Raw genomic sequence first — 16,751 nt, 5'->3', positions numbered from 1 at the left:
CTTTGAAAGCAAGCCCTCTTAAGTGTATGTATGTATAGTTCGGTTAGATGGTTGGATTGATGGATGATTATTGATGGAATTGTGATAGAGGCAACACACTTAAGCTTTGATTTGGATATTGGCTTGTTTGTTGGTCTTTGTGGTAAACTAAGGCTTGGGGGCTGTTCGGGGAAATGCATTTGGGATTGCATTGGTTGGTTATTGTTGAGATGTACGTAGCCCCACGCTAATGGGAAACGTGAGCGAGAACGTTCGCACCCATGCGGGGAATCGTGTGCGGGGCCGTTCGCTCCCCGGGGTACGTAAGCATGCATTTGATGAGATGATTGTCTGTTGAGACAAATATTTATCCGGGGGTATAGACGTATGCACCGGTCTTGATCGGGTATATAGACGTATATACGCCGAAGCATTTTTGAGATGCCACATTGGTCATGATGACATGTGGGTATCGTTGCATAGATGGCCATACATATCATACGCATCACGACATTGGCATGCATATCATATGCATTATGACATTGACATGCATACGATTCCTATTTGGCATTGGCATTATATATGTTTTCCATTACACGCTTGTTTATATTGTGAAATCTTGATGTGTTTTTAGTGTGGCACGTGAAGGCTACTGGTATGCTTGATCTTCCTTATATGTATTGTGATTATTGGCGATGACTTCATGTGATCCATCACTACGAACTCACCAACCTAGTGTTGACCTTGTTTAGTGCACTTTTCAGGTATTCGTGTTAAGTTAGAGTATTGATGGCTACTTGTTGTTCCTGCTAGAGCTTGGATTTGGACTCCCATGGATCCGTGGTCCGTTGTCCACTTAGGGTTCATGTTTAGTACTTATGAGATTAGTTGTAATGACCCGTTTTATTTCTCATTCATGACTTCTTGTTTACTTTGTATCTTGTACCTTAAATGTTGGCTTGGATTCACCGAATCCTTTATTTTCATGTAGTTATGTTCTACGATAATTCCACTGTGTACTTATGAGATTATGCAATGATAATCTGGGAGAAAATGGCTCAAGTAGTAAAAGGCAAAGATGGGCAAGAAAGAAAGTATATCCCATACATCATTGAAGATGTTTTTGATTCTACTGATGTAATCCCCAAGTTAGATGACTCGTTCAAATGTGTCATTGAATGTATAAATCCAATCTAAGGGGCACAGGAAGTGAGCTTGCAAAACCTTTTCCTATTCCACCATTTTTGCTTAATCTTGTACCGGCTAACAGTCCCCATCTTAGGACATATAGAGAGTGGTTAGACACAGTTCTTGGGTCTGAAAGCCGACAGACTCCTACCCCAACTGTGCATAGGTCACCAAGTGAGGGTCCTAGGTTATCTAAATGAAAAAGAGGGGATAGAGGTGAGGGGACTGTTGAGCAACCGAGGAAGAAAGTTAAACGAGTATCAATTGAAACTCCTATCACACCAACCCTCTCTTCTTCTCAAACAACACCACCACCATCACAATCACCGCCATCTATTCCAACAACAACTTCTACACCACTTCCTTCTATTTCTTCTCTGATTCAACCAATTCTTTCTCTACCACAATTATCTACAATTCTTGAAACCACATCAACCATTCCCGCTCCCATCCCTGGGAGAAGATTGAAAATGCAAGCTTGAAGGATCAAATCTAAGTCTGGTTTGTTGAAACTTACAAAGAAGAAGCACAAGAAGAGACACTCTGCTTCATCTTCAAGCTTGCAGAGAGATGAGTCGGGTACACTTAATGTTGATCAATCTTTTGGTACCTCGACAGACTATGATGATGATCATATCACAGAAACTATTGCAAGTGTGATATATGATGTTATTTCTGAGGATCTGGGCACTTGAGATGAGGTTGTGCCGGAGGTATAAGGAAGGAATGAAGGAGGAGTTGAAAACACAAGAGAGGTTGAGAGGTCCGGACTAGGATAAGGGCGTAAAGAAAACGTTTTCCCTCTAATAGATGAAACCAATGAGTCTAGCCGGGATGACAACCCTAGGGTAGAAGTCGAGAGCTCCCCACTCTTGCATGCACAAACATCTCCCAGCCATTCTGACTCCTCATAACAGGAGTTAGTCTCAGATATGCACAGGGAACAACCACGTTCACCACACTCTCCTCATTTGGAGGATGAGAGTGTTGAAATAAGAGAGGACCATCCCCACCTCTCGCCTTCATTTCGTGCACTAGAGTTTAGTTCTCCTTGGGACACAAACCAGCAAGCTCAGTTTTGTACTGATGCCGGAACAAGCGGAGAGGGACCCACTGTGTGTGACCCTCTAGGACAGCTTGGAAGTCCTGCCTTAGCTAACATTATGCCAGCTGTAGCCGCAGGCAACAGTTCTCACACTGAGACTGGGAGACAGTATGAACGCCAAGGTGACACTGCTGTTTCTCGGGATCAAACTGAGACTGTATAAATGGGCATTCTCACTGACCCTGGTGTTGTTAGAGGTGTTACTCAACAACAAGTCCCGGACAGTGACTTATCACAGTCTAGGACATACCTTGATTCTGGTTGTGAAGCCATTAAATCTCCAACTGCTGGTGAGGGTTTATCCCAAGGATCTGCAGGAAATCCTGAAACAGCTTTGGCTGGTCTAGGTCACACCACCAGTGTGCCAACAGCCTCCGGGTTGGTTCCACCATTTGCACAAACACCAACACCACTTCAAACAACAACACCCCATCAAACTTCATCAACCTTAAATCAACAAGACAAAGAAAATATATGCAAACATTTACTACATATCTTGAGGGATGATGGTGAAAACATAACTATGATTGATAGGGGGTGTTGAATGCTCTGGAGTTGAGAAAAAGAGAAATGGAGCATGCAAGTCAAGTTGAAGCCTTGAAAGAGCAAGTACTATCTCAGAAGGCTGAATATGATGCCAAACTTGCTGCCTTCGAGCTCAGGTTAATTGCTCTTGAGTCTTGCCGACCGGACTTGGTTTCTTCCAGACGGGATGATCCTAATTCCGATGATCACCCCGAGGGGCAGAACCAAGGAGATGGTCAAGCCAATGCAGATACGGCAAGAGTTGAAGAAACGAATGTAGATTTGGAGATGGGGGAAAGAGTTGAAGTTGGAAATGTTGATGTGGGTGAGGATGATCAAGCTGAGATTGATAGATTAGCCGAGTGTAGGGCTAGATCAGATGAAATGTGGAAAGGATTGGGTTTGAATGTGCAGGAAATTGAAAATGCTGAACAAAGAGAAGAAATAAGGAGAGGAGGAAGATAATGTGTTTGTTGATGAAGATGTAATTGATGAGGCTATAATAGAATTTGCTGAAGGAGAGGCTGACACAAAAGCTATTAAAGACAACATAGTGTTGAATGTTCCAGAATTTGTGGAGACTCAAAAATCAACTGAAGAACCAGTGTTTGAAGAATTTGCTGATCTTGATTATTTTACCACTAGTACTTCAGGAAGAAATGAAGCTGAAGAGTCTACAATTCCATCTGTGTCTACTCCTAAGCAATACTCTTTCAATGATTTTGAAGGGTTTGATGAGCTAAGAAAAACTCCAGATGCTGTCTCTCAAGATTTCAAAAAGTCTACATTTAAACAAGTGTTAAGAGAAGCCATCATTTCTGAAGAAGAACCACTTCCCGACTACTTCCCCACAGAACTAACAGAAGAACAATGGAACTACGTGAATAGGGGGTACTTCCTCAGAGATCAAGCTAGAATGGTTGCGCTTGGTATTAAGCCAAAGCAAGCTGCAATCAAATCAAGATTCTTGGAAGAAGGAGCATTTCCAATCTTCTGCGGAGCCACTAAAGCTGTCAAAGTGGGAAGACCAGAATTTGCTGCTATGTACAAGTTTAAGGATCCAAAAAAAGTTGAAGAATATAGATCTCTCCTTAAACTTGTCGATAGCTACAATCCAAGTATTCTTGAAGATCAGAGGAAGTACAGGATAGTGGTGCTAGTCAGAATGATCTTGATAAGGAAGACTCATATCTCAATACCTTGTTTTCATGTTAAAAGAGAGAATGGCTTGATTTATCGATTCAATGAAGCTCATTTCAAACTGCTTCCAGTTGATGACTTGATTTTCCTCTACAACCACTACGTGAATGCTATTCAAAGATATCATGAAGATCTAATTGCCTTTGATGCGGTGAAGAGGTACATGTCTAGCGTCATTCAACATGCATCATTAGAAGATTTTCAAATTGGGTTTGAGTTGGTTAAGAGGAAGATTAATGTCTCGTATCCAGATCAAAGCCTTTACACATAAGACATAGAAAGATTGAATATTGGTCATGTTCTCGAAAAACCAACACTTGGTGTAGTATTTCTTAACAGCAGGAAGAAAAAGATCTTTCTTAAAACGTGCGACCTTGCTTCTTACTCTGATGGAACCCTTGAATTCTGTAAGAATGTACTATTTTGCTTATCCGAAGATGAAGAGTCAGATCAGAAGAAAGCTCTACTCGATAAAGTAATCAGCAAGATTGATAAAAGGCTGGGTTTCAAAGAGAGTATTAGAATGTTAAGGGAAGCGAAGTATGTTAAGAAATCCAAGTACATTGAGAGGAGAAGAGGAGGATGCTGGATCAAATATGAACCTAGTAATATTTTGGGACCACACAATATTCCTCCTAGAAACTATGAAGCAAACATGGTGGTCCCCGAAGATATACCTGAAGGTGAAAACTGGTTCTGGTATCCACATGAGAAAAGACCAAGGAATCGAGCTTAAAGACTTTTGAATCTGGGATACATTTGTGACAAATCACTACTAAGGGAATGATTGTTAGAAATATAATTTCTACTATTTGATTTGTATGTTTATAATGTTTTGTACTTATTTGTAATTCTCATAAGCATGGAAAGGGGACTAGTGTAAATTGTATAGGAAGTATATAAAGCCCCCTCCATAGCTTTGAATTGTAACTTTGATCACATTCCATGCTATCCAATCTTTCCACTCTCTCACTTTCTCCCTCTCTCGGCACATACACACACTAACACACACACAACCTCCATTAACACACACTAAAATACATAGTAAAGCTCAATTACATACATTACACTTTTCAACTACTAGAGCCAGTGGATCAGTATGAACACTTTCCTCTTTCATCTTTTGAGTCTTTAGAACTTGATCAGTGTTCAATGTCAATTTTTCAAACAAAGTGTGAATCGTCAAGTTCCCAAAATTTGCTTGTTGGTTCAGCTAGGTCCCTTAAACTTGCCACTCTTCTTTAAGATTCTTGATGAACTTGATGTTCAACTCCATGTTTGTTCTTTTGAAATCATTTTTCCTCAGTTCAGTGATGATATTGTAAAATTTGATGTAGACATCATTGAGAGGTTCTCCTTTTTGCTGTTTGAATGTCTCATACATGTTCAAAACAGTTGACAACCTTATGGTGTTAGAAACATCAGAACCTTCCATTTGTTTTTCAACCTCATCCCAAATATCCTTGCCAGTTTCATACGAGTAAACATTGCAATATATATCATCTGGAAGTGCTTGATAAAGATAAGCAATGGACATTTGATCAGCCTCTACACGATTTTTCTGTTCAGCATTCCAGCTTTCTTCTGGTAGAGGTTCATTATTCACTGGGTTTTTGGGAATTTCAGGGCCATCTTTCAAAGATTTTTTGATGTTCTTTGCATTCTTTTGTCGATCAATCCAATTCAGAAATCATTTCTTCCATAGAGGGTAAGATCCTCTAAACAACACAGGAGGTCTTCCATCCGAACCTAGAGCCAAAGACTCTCTTGCAGACATGGTAAAAATTTGAGAAATTACAGAAAAATTACAAGATTTTTGGAACTGGATTTCTGAAGAATGCCGAGCTCAGACCTCGGCAAATATAACAAGATGTTCTTGACAAAAGTCGATTTGTGAAGAATGTCGAGCAAATATCTCGGTATACAAACTAAGTATCTTTTCAGTATTTTGATCAATGTCAATTTTAACTAAGTACCGACCTTATACTTCGGCAAATAGTACAAGCACTAACACAGATCACCAATACTTAACCAATGTATTCAACTTCTCTTGTTTGCCGAGATGATATCTCTGCAAACTGAACAAGTCATTCCAATACTTAACCAAGAAATCAAAGAGGTATAAACTTGTAATTGCCGAGCAAGGAACTCTGCAAAGAGAACAAATCTAAATCAACAACCTCTGCAAACACTAGAGATCACAAAATGTAAAAATAGTCGATTTGCAGTCGTCTTCTTCGTTCAAAGCAACACTTAAATGCCGAGCTCACTGAAAATCTCCATTTTCTTCTTCAATTCTGAGAATTAAAGCTCCAAATTTGTACCAAATTGTTCAGAAAACAAGTGCGAACAAATCCTCAAACAAATTAATATCGAAAATCAACCAGAATTCAAACCCACTGATCTATGCTTTTGCCGAGCTTAGATGAAATCGTATCTTCTGATGGAATTGAACTCTAATTTTGATACAGAATCATTATAATCAAAATCCTAGACGATTGGTGAACAAATTTTAAAGAAAACACATTGATTATGCTGTAATCGATTGCACAATTTTCTCGGCAAATGGATATATGTATGAACAGCTCAAAAACATCAAAATTAAGAACAAATTTAGCTTTAATTTTGATTCTGGATCGTTCAGATTGACTGATTTTGCTCTGATATCAAATGTAAAAATGATAATTGAGCTTAAGTATGTGTTTTAGTGTGTGTTAATGGAGGTTGTGTGTGTATAAGTGTGTGTAATATGCCGAGAGAGAAAAAGTGTGTGTATTGAAAGATTGAATTTCTTTAATGTGTAAAGGTTACAATTCTAAGCTATGGAGGGAGCTTTATATACTTCTATACAATTTACACTAGACTCCCTTCCATGCTTATGAAAATTAAAAACAAGTATAAAGTATGATGAAATACAAATCAACTACTAGAAATAATATTTCTAACAAATCGGACAATCTTCCATGTTTACACAAAATTTTTTAAGTCCTCACCGTCTTATTTTGAACTCTCCTAAGTTCTTCTTCTACTATGGCATTGGGCTCCTCAACATAATTTAACTTATTGTCGACTTCAATTTCGTTCAAGGGCACATAAGTAGATTAATCGGCAAGGCTTTTTCTAAGGTGTGACACATGAAAAGTAGGATGAATTCCCGAAAGTTCACGGGCAACTCCAAACAACAAGAAACTTTGCCAACCTTGGCTAAAATTTTAAAAGGACTAATAAAATGAGGACTTAACTTTCCACGTTTTTGAAATCGTAAAACACCTTTCCATGGGGAGTCTTTCAACAAGACACGATCACCAACATTGAATTCGATTGGCCTTCTCCGTTAATCCGCATATGACTTTTGTCGATCTTGAGCCGCTTTTAGTCTTTCTTTAATCACATCAATTTTCTCGATGGTTTTTAACACCACCTCCATGCCTCCTATTTTACATTGGCCCACTTCTCCTCCTAAAATAGGAGATCGACACTTCCTCCCATACAACATTTCATATGGTGGCATTTGGATACTCGAATGGTAGCTATTGTTATTAGAAAACTCTACCAAGGGCAAGTGAATATCCCAAGTTCCTCCAAAATCGATTATACATGCCCGTAGCATGTCTTCTAGCATTTGGATGGTTCTCTCACTTTGACCATCCGTTTGAGGATGATAAGTGGTGCTAAAATTAAGCTTGGTACCCATTTCATCATGGAATTTTCACCAAAAATGAGAAGTGAACCGAGAGTCTCTATCCGAAACAATGGAGATGAGAACTCCATGTCTTGCCACCACTTCTTTTACATAAATTCTTGCCAAAACTTCGGATGAGGATGCTTCACGAATAGGAAGGAACAAGGCACTTTTGGTCAATCTATCCACTATTACCCAAATTGTATCAAATTGATTTCTACGTGTTTGGGGCAATTTTGTGACAAAATTGTAATTGCACGTCTATGTCAATAGCAGTCTAGATTGTTTGGGCTTATATTGTAATATGTCTTTGTCATGTGATTGTCATTAATGAACTTTGTATTATGCATAAAATACTAGATTAAGTTTGAGTATTGAATGTGTAATAAATATGCTAAAGAGGAAATACGACCTCGTAATTGCAGGGTCAATTACGAGGCAACATATAGCAAATACGATAATACGAGGCTAGAGCATGAATACGACCTCGTATTTGGGTCGAGCTTGGCCAGAAATACGAGGTGGGCATGCTGAAGCCTGGTCGTGAGTTTTCCTATAAATACCAGAACCCTAACAGAGATTAGGGTCTAACATTTGTCGAATTATCAAGCATATTTGTGTAGGTTAATAGGTCAAAGGTCGTTCTGCTAGCCCGAAGAAGAACTACGAGGCAGCAGGTGATCTAGGGGCTTTCGTTGTGAATCACCAGGTTATAGAGAGGGATTCCGCACCTCTGGATAACGGGATCAAACTATTAACGATCCGCGTCAAGGGGACTTACAAGTGGTATTAGAGCCTCTTGGTTCATACCGGAAGGTTATAGTTTGTTGGTGATAGACAACATTGATTTAGGGTCGTTTAGTCGTGATTCTTTCACGAGTTTACGACTGAAAATCTTGTTCGAGGCATATCTTGGTGTTTGCAGCCGTCGAAAATGTGTTTTTGGCTTTTAGGGTTTCGAATTCAAGAAATCATCGGACCAACATCGTTTACGACTTCGCGGGCTCGTTTTACCTCATCCAACTCGTATTTCGACTTGTGTAGCTAATTACGACCTCGCCAGTTCAATTGCGACCTCATATATCGTTTGCGACCTCGTGAGCTCAATTATGACCTCACATGTCATAACACGATTTTTGCACTGAATTCACGTCATCAATGGCGGATTTGAGGTGTGTGTGTTCTTGGTGTGAGTGTGTGTTTTGAGAGAGAAAGTGTGTGTGATTGGAAATTGGTTGATTGGAATTAATGTGTGTTAAAAGTTTTCCAAGGTTATTATCTCTAAGGTGTGAGGGGTTATTTATAGTCTAAATACTCACATATGCTAAATATCACATTTAGCCCCTCAACCTTAGTGATCATTTATCTATGACTTAACTACAAGTAAGTCCACTATTCTAAATTACAATTTATCTCTATTTTTGGATTTCTAACATTCTCCCCCTTAGTGATATATTGTAATGAATGAAGTACGTGTTATGTTGTCTTGTAAGAATGAATCTGATGAGTCCGGTGGTGAAGACAATTGGTGTGTTGAAACAAGTCTTCAAAGCTTTCTCTTTTGTCTTTGGAGAACTTGATTCAGTCTTGATCTTGGACTTCTTGAAGTTAAATCATGTGGTGATTCTCAATGTTCTTTTTGAACAGAGAATAACGAGTGTGTGTGTGTCTTGAATCTTTGAAGATTGTTGAATCATGAATCAGATTTGTCTTTGGAAATGCGGAAGGTATGAACTTGGCTTTGATTCTTCATTCTTTGATTCTTGAGTGAAATTCAACTTTTTGAAATGAAGTTTCATGAATATGTACTCTCCCCCTTGATGTGTGCATTGGAGCTTCTTGATAAAGTGTTATTGTATGACTTGAAGATCTTGAATGAAGTATGTTGATGAAGACTCTTTTGGAGCTTTACTTCTTTGACTTGAATCTTCTAACCAATCTTTCAACTTTTTGAATCTTCAATCTTTGTCACATCAACTTGAACACTTTGGAGAGTAAGCATTTGAATGAAGTTTGGATAAGTCTCTTATGAAGTAATCATGCTCCCCCTTAATTCATGAGTATAAACATTTTTGGAGCATCTTTGAACTTTTGTACCATCTTGAGTGAATATCCTTTCATCTTCAGTCTCATTCTTATCTTTGAAATCAATTCAGATTTTCTTTATCAAGCCAAGATTTCAATCAACTAAGATCAAGTGAAAATCTGAGCTCAACTGATTAGAAACAACCAAACACAACTCTTCCCCTTGTTGTCCTTATCAATCATTCTTATTTCTTCCCCAATCGATCATAATATTTTCTCCCCCTCATAATGACAAAGTTGGGAACCAATGTCATTATGCAAATATTGATTGATAAAATATCAAAAGAAATAACACGATCCAAAACTAGATTTTGTGCACATGGGGAAATGTCGACCATCGAAACATCAACCCAAATCATTAGCCCAACCCAAAGAATCCTAGAGGTGACTAAAATGTAAGGTTGAAGTTGTTGGTACAAATGTTATAGCATGGTGTTGTGTGTTTGTGAGATGAGAAATGAAACCGGATAAGAATGATCCGTTAGCATGTTCAAACATCCAAAGGATTAATGAAATGACCGATAGAAATGTATAACATTTTTCGGATTTCCTATGTATCATTGAGATTTGCACAAAGCAATACTCTAACATCGTTCGGTCTGCTACTTTTCAACCACGAGATTGCTTCAAAGAATATAAATCATGGCTAGTACAACCGAAGCGTTCGATAACCACAATCTATTATCCCTAAAGACTTTGATGAAATAACCGAGGTCACAGTTAGACTTCTCGTTAACTCAATAACCACATAAATGTAATTATGAGACCTACTTTCAACGTTGGAAAAGATGTTAGCATTGGTAGGATTTCCATTTGATCATCGTGTAATATCAATTAAGATATCACTACAAAGATATGACTCGAATGTGTCCTAAAGAAATAGATAATGATCAAATTAATGACCAATCAAGATAGCTCTAGACACAATGTGATCAAATGAAGTCGGGGACTGGCGCAGAGTGTCGCCCTTTTTCAATATCAACATCTTCCAAATGAAGAGTCAATAGAAATGTGAAAATTTCCATGAGAATTGAAACAAGTATTTGTTAAGAAACACTTGAGTGGTTTAGGTAAAGATGTGCATCGCTTCACTGGGTCCATGAAGACTTTTTCAATATCGAGATATCAACAAATGACATCCGATAGAAACGTGTTTTACCCGGCGATTTGAGAATTTAGGGAAGGGTATCATTTCTTTTAACCCTTTTCTCTCAACATATCACCTTAACCTCTCACTTTTCAACTTTACTCCCTCCATCCTATTTGCACGAAAACATCATCACTCAAAATACCCTCACTATCTAATGAAAGAAGTGAATACTCATGGGTTAGAACTCATCGGCGATGATGAAATTCATGGAGTGAATTAGTCGCTCATGTGCAAACGAATCACCGAACTTCAATTGATTGAAAATCATTGGAATATCATCAAACGTGTGTATGAAAATGTTTAAAACACATTTTGAAGTTTTGGAAGTTTTTGAAATCACAAACTCCTCCTTAATGTATGCAAGAATAGATCAAAATGTTTTTCCATAGAAAAGTGGAGCAAAAATCGGTTATTGTGAAATCAAAAAGAGTAAAAACTTTGTTGTGATATTTTTGGAAAACTTGAGAGTCTATTGTGAACAAGATTTTTCAATTGAGAAGCACAAAGTTTTGCTTCAACAACAATGTTCATAGTAAGACTTCTAGGGAGTACAAAAAGGCGTTCAATCCGTCACATCTTACATCAACAAGATGGAGGCAATAATACAGTTAAGCAAACTTTAACTCAATCAATTGTTCAAAATGACACAACTAGGGAGTACTCAAAGGCATTCGATCCTTCGCTTCTCATATCAACAATTGAGAGTTCGAAAAACTTTATTTGAAAGCAATTAACTGCTATTGCACATACATATTCATATAAGACTACTTGGAAGTACACAAAGGCGTTCGATTCCTTGTTGTCTTATATCAATCTATATGTATAACAACAGGATCTTAGAATGTATAAACATTCTAAAATAAATAAAGCATTGAAGAACGGGTTATACACAGAGTATGTATAAGCCACTTTAAAATAAATAAAATCTTTTTGTTTATTTTTGAAAATTTATATTTTTGTATTTGATTTTATCTTTTCAAATTTTGTATTTTAATTTTCTAGAATGTGTCAAGAATTCCTTCAAAGGTAAAATGATTTAAGTTTCAAGATTTAACATACCAAGCTTGGAGAGAAGAAAATTAAACCTCTTTTTCATCCAATGGTTTTGTGAACAAATCTGCAAGTTGATAGTCAGTTCCCACAAAGTAGAGCTCGATGTCACCTTTCTCAATATGGTCTTTGAGAAAATGATATCTAACATCAATATGCTTTGATCGAGAATAGTTTACTGAGTTGACTGCAATAGCAATGGCACTCTGAGAGTCACAACAGATAGGGATATGATCATATTTCAGACCATAATCAGTTAGTTGTGTCTTCATCCATAAAACTTGAGCACAACAACTAGCCGCAGCCACATATTCAGCTTCAGCCGTTGATAGTGACACACAATTCTGTTTCTTGGGTGAACCCTTCAGATAACGAAAGATTCGTTTCACAGCTTGATAATGTAAATCAGTTGGAGCAACTTGATATCTAGCACACATACATGTTGCAAACATTATATCTAGGCGAGATGATGTTAGATATAATAACGAACCAATCATACTTCGATATCTCTTTTGGTCAAATGGTTTTCCATTTTTATCAGCATTTATGTTTGTTTGAGCAGCCATTGGGGTAGCAATTGAAGAAAATGAAGTCATATCAAACTTTTTCAACATGTCATGTATGTATTTACCTTAGTGATATAAAAATACCATTTGGTAATTGTTTGATTTGAAGACCCAAAAAGTAGTTCATTTCCCCAATCATGCTCATTTCAAAATGATTAACCATAAGAGATGAAAAGTTTCGGCAAAATGTTTGAACAAGGTAGGGTCAATTGTGCCTTTGGTAAAGCTACCTCTTAGTAAGAAAGTAGTTAAGGAATCATACCATGCGAGGGGTGCTTGCTTAAGACCGAGAGAGCCTTATCTAACCTGTAGACATGGTTCGGCCTTTGAGGATCAACAAAACCTTCTGGTTGATCAACGTAAACTTCCTCTTTGAGGTCACCATTCAAAAAGGCAGTCTTCATAACCATTTGAAACACAGTAAAGTTTTGGAATGCGGCATAAGCTAGGAATATTCGAATGGCCTCCATTCTTGCAACTGGAGCAAAACTCTCATCGAAGTCAACACCAGGTTGTTGGCAATAACCCTTTGCAACAAGTTGAGCTTTATTCCTTGATACCACTCCATTCTCATCCTTTTTGTTTTTGAAAATCTACTTTGTACTGATTGGATCAGCTTTTCTTGTATTTGGAATTAATCTCCATACCTTCAGTCTTTCAAATTGTACGAGTTCATCTTGTATTGCCTTAACCCATTCTGGATCATGAAGAGCTTCAGAGACTGTGTTGGGTTCGATATTGCTAAGAGAAAGTGCAACAAGACACTCGTTTACTGAAGTACGGGTAGTTACTCCTGCTTGTGGTTCTCCAATTATTTGTGTTAGAAATCCAAAAATAGTGATATATTGTAATTTAAGTTATGGACTTCCTTGTTGTTAAGTCATGTGTTGATGATTTCTAAGGGTGAGAGGTTAATTGTGATAATTAGCATAGTTGGTTGGTTTAGACTATAAATAACCCTCAATTCTTTAGAAATCATAACCTTGGCATAACTTTGACATAACTTTGACACCATTACACCTGAATAACACACACTTGATCCCAATTCTCTCTCAACACACACACAAACACCAAGAACACACACACACACTGAACCGCCATTGTTGATGTGAATTCGAGTGATAAAATCGTGTTGTTACATGTGGTATCAGAGCAAAACATCGTTTTGATCTCGATCCATAACTGAATTCAATCACAATTCATCAAACAATCACCTTTTAATTCTGTTTTTAATCCTGTTTCTGTTCGTTTTTTTTAAAACACTGAAAATTCAAAAATATGACCTCTCAAATCACATAAAATCACAAATGTTTGTTCACCGTTCGATTCCTCATAGTTAATTACATAATCCTCTCAAGTTTTGTGTTCTAATTCGATCTGGATCAAAAGTTCAGATTTTGAGTTTTTGGAGCTAAAATTTGGGATTTGATTCTGTTGTGTTATAAGCTGAATTGTGTTAATCGGATCGTTGCTAAGGTGAAAACAAACTGTTTGCAAGTGGTTTCATGTTCCAATTCCCAGAAAATTAAAAGATATTGAAGTTTAAAAAATCGTCAATGGAGTTGTTCATGTTCAGAGGTTAAAGACGACATTGTGAAGCTAAAATGATCTTATTTAGATCGTTTCAGTTTTTTTATACTTACATTTCAGTGTTGTGGCTTGTAAAACGATACAATTTAGATCGTTTTGACAAGTGTGGTTGTGGTGTGAAGAGTTGATTGTGGCTAACTGATCCTTTGGATTGGTTTTGGTCAATTCAATTTCTTGAAAATAATCAAGTTTTGGTGAAATTCTGTGAAGAAATCTAAAACGATCTCTTTTAGATCGTTTCAGACTTTGAAAAACCAAAACGATCTCTTTTAGATCGTTTCATCTTTCACTCAAACAAATTCCTGGTTTGATTACTTCTTGGATAACTAATCTTTGTGATTGGTTTTGCTCAATTCATTCCATTATTTTTCATACCAAAACTCTGTCCAAATTCATTCAGAATACTTAGAATTTTTCATCCAAAATTCAATTTAGATCATTTTATTCCTGAAGACAAATTTAGATCATTTCATTTCCAATCAAGATTTAGATCGTTTCATTTCCAATCAAGATTTAGATCATTTCATTTACAATCAAAATTTAGATCGTTTCAATTCCTTTATCAATTTAGATCGTTTTCCTATCTTTCCAACTTTAGATCGTTTCATTCTATCTCATTTTAGATCGTTTCATATTTTTTTTCAAAAATCAATTCGATTCTCAAATCAATTTCTAATGGCTACTCGTGAAGCTTTGGCTCTGGGTACTGATACAAGACCTCCAGTTCTTTATCGTGGTAACTATGGACTTTGGAAGAAAAGGTTCATGGATTATGTGGAACGTCAGACTAATGGTCACATGCTTAAGGATTCAATCATGAATGGACTTGCTATGCATCGTCATCCTACTACAGGTGCTATTTTAACTCCTGATCTTTTGAATGCCGAACAAAGAGATCGTACTGCTGCTGACAACAGAGCTAGGTCATGCTTGTATCAAGCACTTCCTGATGAGATCTATGGCTCAGTTGACTCTTATGACACAGCAAAGGAGATTTGGGATGAAGTTGCTAGACAAATGGAAGGTGCTGATGTATCCTCAACAATCCGACTGACAAATGTCTTAACTGAGTTTGACAATTTTCAGAAATCACCAAATGAATCTCTCAAGTCCGTGTACTACAGATTTTGCAATGTAATCAATGAGCTGAGAAAGAACAAGGTCAAGAAAACTGAAATTGAGCTGAACATCAAATTTATCAAAGCACTTGGTCCCGAGTGGGAAGATTTTGGAACTCAAATCAAGCAACATCAAGATCTGACCAAATTCACCATTCATACTCTTTATGAATCTTTCAAGTTGAATGAGCATCAAGTTCTAAACAAATATTCATTCAACAAAGTGCCAGAAGTTGTATCTACTGATCCTTTGGCATTGGTTGTTGAAAGAAAGGTTTCTGAGGCTCTTAAAAGACAAATGACTATTGTTTCTTCGTCTGATGAGGAGGGAGAAGATTTCTTGGCTCCAAGAGATGGTGTTCCTGATGAATTCTACCAAGCTCTTGCCGCTGTGACTAAGCATTTCAAGAAAAAGTATTTCAAAGCGAGGCCAACTAACAACAATCTTCGTACTTCATCAACAAGTGCATTTCCAAAGAAGGAACAATATCATCACAAGAGTTTTGAACAAGGTGAAACAACTGGTTCCAAGAACGGACATAAGAAAGCAGAAACTGAGAAACAAATCGTGGAGAAAGGAAAAAATCTGACAAAAAGTGTTACAACTGTGGAGTTCCTGGTCATTTTGCTGTGGATTGCAAGCTGCCTCGCAAGAAGAATTATGAATACTACAAGCAGAAGATGTTCTTGGCAAAGCAAATTGAAGCCAGTCAAGCCTTGATTGCTGAAGATGACAAGTGGCTTTTGCTGACTGATGATGAAGATGAAGATCTGTCTGCAAATGTATGTTTCATGGCAAGGTTGAGCAAAGACAAAGTGTTGGAGATTGACAGCATTGACGAGGAATATCCCGATGATGAGGTAAATCTCGACTCTACTTTTTCATCAATTAAGGATAAAGAGTCTTGTAGAATTGCCTTATCAAACTTGACGAATCATTACACTTTTTTAGCCAACAAAAACAAGAAATTGAAAAATAGCATTTTATTTTCAAAAGGGGAGTACACAAAACTTCTTGAAGAATATTCTAAACTACTTTTTGAGTATGATGCTATGAAACAAGAATTTCAAAATTATAAAGAACAAATGTTGGTTAAAGAATGTGAGATGAATGCGTCTCCTGATTCTAAGTTATTGGAAAAGTGCCATAATTTAGAAAAGACCATTCTTGATCTTGAAAAAGCCAATCAAGATCTTGAAGTTCAAAAGACCAATGAATGGCTTCGGGCAAATGCAAGACAAATGGAAGTTGATATTCTGAATAAGAAGCTTCAAGAAGCTACACCAAAAACAATTGAACTCGAAAGAAAAGTTTCTTATTTAAATCATAATTGTTTTTTAAAAGACATTGAGATTGAAAGGCATAATTGTTTTTTAAGAAGCTTCAAGAAGCTACACCAAAAACAATTGTTTTTTAAATCATAAATGTTTTTTAAAAGGCATTGAAAGACAAATTGAGGAACATAAAAAGAATATACTTTTCTATCAAGAAAAGTTGTACAAAGTTGAACAA

Source organism: Erigeron canadensis, chromosome 9, assembly GCF_010389155.1.
Source record: "Erigeron canadensis isolate Cc75 chromosome 9, C_canadensis_v1, whole genome shotgun sequence".
NCBI lineage: Eukaryota > Viridiplantae > Streptophyta > Magnoliopsida > Asterales > Asteraceae > Erigeron > Erigeron canadensis.
This window is presented reverse-complemented; position numbering follows the sequence as displayed.